Below are 2,500 nucleotides of genomic sequence, written 5' to 3'. Positions count from 1 at the left end.
GTGAAGCACACACTAATCCCGGCGCAGTGAGCTGCCTGCAACAACAGCGGCGCTCGGGGAGCAGTGAGGGGTTAGGTGCCTTGCTCAAGGGCACTTCAGTCATGCCTACTGGTCAGGGTTCGAATCCGCAAACCTCCGGTAGCAAGTCCGAAGCGCTAACCAGTAGGCCACGGCTGCCCCGTTGTGGACATCCACAGAACTGACTCTGGGTCAGCTATCAAAAGTAGTTTTGTATTAAGTTATCTGCTCTTAAACTTCTACACCTCTGATCTTGGGCAGCTATGTAGTTGGTTTGCGCATGTTTCCATATTATGTTGCCACTCAATCTTATATCTAACTGAGGCAATTGATTTTGTATAGTTTGTTTTTGACCCGTAACAGTGTCTAAGAAGCTATCTGTGTGAGTAGAATATAGTGAATATCATGTTCATATCATCTTTAATATAACAACAGATGGATGACTATATATATATATATATATATATATAGTCATCCATCTGTTATTATAAACATTATTGTAACATTTCAGTTGTAACAATATTGTAACATTATTGTAACATTTCAGAAAAAGAATTGTATTGTTGTTTGCATGTTTGCATGTCTGCATGCTGTTTCAGGGTTTAATGGTATAGAGCTGTTCTTATGGTAGTTTGCTTTGCATATAGTCAAATGTGTCAGTTTGATCATGTCAACAACGTGTCGTCAACATTTGCAATTCAAAGAGCTCCCTTTCACCCCATTTTGGTATCATATTTTATTCTCTGTCATCTGTGCAGATGAGAATATTACGTAATAATCTTACTTTGAGCGACGACAGGACACACGATAGAGCTATTCTGTGCCTTCCTTCTTTTCAAGTGTCACTTCCTCATGCTGAAAGTCTGACAGTGCAGTGAATTGTGGGAGATGTAGTCTTAGCCCAGTCCAGCCCAGCACCTTGCGCCTTCTGGGTGTGTGTATGCATCTCTGATTGATCTCCAGCGTGCCACTGAGGGTTCCTGTCTAGGCTTCTGTTGGCGGAGTTTACCCCTCTGACCCTTCAGCGAATCGGGTGGGTCTGTGCAGTTTGTTTAAGTCTGTGTGTGTGTGTGTGTGTGTGTGTGTGTGTGTGTGTGTGTGTGAGTGAGTGCGACCAATGAGGAAGTGTCAGGTTGAACTTTGAGCCGTGGCTGCTAATGGAGGATCATGTCTAACTGGCCCTGACTGAGGGGAAGATAGAGTGCGAGAGGCACAGATAGAGTTGGGTGCACACAACACAAGCCTGAGAGAGAAAGAGAGAGAGAAAGATAAAGAGAAAAGGGAAAAGGAGGAATTGAAAAGAAACGAGGTAAAGCAGGACTCTGAGGTTCTGTTTTTTTTTTTTTTTTGGTATGCCAGTGTCATTTTATTTCCTTTGGTGTCAGCAGCATTATGCAAACTCTGAAGTTCCCCTACTGGAGCCGTGCGAGGGGCACTAGTACTCCATCGCTACACTTCTCACACTGATCTCTTCCTCTCTGTTTTACACTGCCTGTGTGTGTGTGTGTGTGTGTGTCCTCCCTCTGTGTGGATAGTCTTTACAGGTTTTGCATGAGTTTTTTTTTTGTTTTGCACTTTTTCCCCAGTGGTTGCGTGTGACACAGAGGTTGGAGGACGGATTTGTTGGTGTTGTTTTTGATTCTGGAGACAGGGAACCTGGAGAACACACCCGTCAGAGAGGTAACGGACAGAGCAGTACGGAACCATACGGAACCGTACAGAACTGTACAAGAAGTACAGCAGGAACAGTAGAAGAGGTCAGCCTGGTCTGTATCCCCATCTTCTTTGAGTGTCACTCAGGGACACCAGGGGACAAGCGTGTGTGTGTGTGTGTGTGTGTGTGTGTGTGTGTTTAGCCTCCTGCTCCCTTTGGGGCAGCCTCAATTGTTGGCCTCGCAGCTTTCGCTGTTTTATCAGAGACAACTGAAAGGAAGGAAGACATTTGACACAGAGAAAGAGTGCACGAGAGAGAGAGAGAAAGAGAGAGAGAGACCGACAGAGGAAGAGAGAGGAAGGGAGGGAGGGAGTGAGGGAGGGAGGGGTTCAGACGTATAAAGACGAGCAGGGAGATCACTTCTTGTTCTCAGAAGAGCTAAAAAGAGTAAGTGCGTTTGTGTGTGTGTGTTTGTGTTTGTCTCTCTTTTTCCACCACCCCTCTCTCTGTGCTCACCTTTGAAAAGAGACAGGGTAAATGACAGGTGTCTGGCTAGAAAGAGGAAGAAAGTGCTTTTAGGATTGGCCTGCAGTAGCTTCTGACCTTCATTGGTGGCAGGTTTGGGTGTGCAGTGTGTGAGATGAGCGCAGAGATTGTGTGTGTGAGGTTGGGTCGGCTTGGGGTTACTTTTACAGTAAGGGGGCTGAGCATGGGGGGGTTTGGGGGTGCTTTCAGAAGTCTTGTGTGTGTGTGTGTGTGCGCACAGCATGACTGACAGCATGTGCTTAATGCTTGTGCCACTTCTTTTGATGTGTTTGTTTTGCTTGT

The 2,500-nt window shown here is 45.8% G+C and overlaps 1 protein-coding gene across 7 annotated transcripts in view; it reads left to right on the top strand.

Annotated features, from left to right (window-relative positions):
• Positions 1-2,500, top strand: part of ptpn6 (protein tyrosine phosphatase non-receptor type 6) — a 31,968-nt gene that overhangs the window by 685 nt on the left and 28,783 nt on the right. The window contains exons 1-2 of one of the 7 annotated variants that reach the window (XM_076280106.1): positions 945-1,051; positions 1,605-1,698. The exons of 1 other annotated variant lie outside the window; for it this stretch is intronic. The gene's annotated coding sequence lies outside the window, so the exon portion shown is untranslated. Of the gene's footprint in view, positions 1-944; positions 1,052-1,172; positions 1,328-1,494; positions 1,776-2,080; positions 2,120-2,500 lie in introns of those variants that run through there. 5 more of the 7 variants (XM_076280107.1, XM_076280108.1, XM_076280109.1 and 2 more) reach the window with 5 other exon arrangements.

This window comes from Alosa pseudoharengus, unplaced genomic scaffold (assembly GCF_046254945.1).
Source record: "Alosa pseudoharengus isolate Yale_2024_CS ecotype anadromous, Long Island Sound unplaced genomic scaffold, YU_APseudo_1.1 YU_APseudo_1.1_scf_12, whole genome shotgun sequence".
Lineage (NCBI taxonomy): Eukaryota > Metazoa > Chordata > Actinopteri > Clupeiformes > Clupeidae > Alosa > Alosa pseudoharengus.
This window is presented reverse-complemented; position numbering and strand designations above follow the sequence as displayed.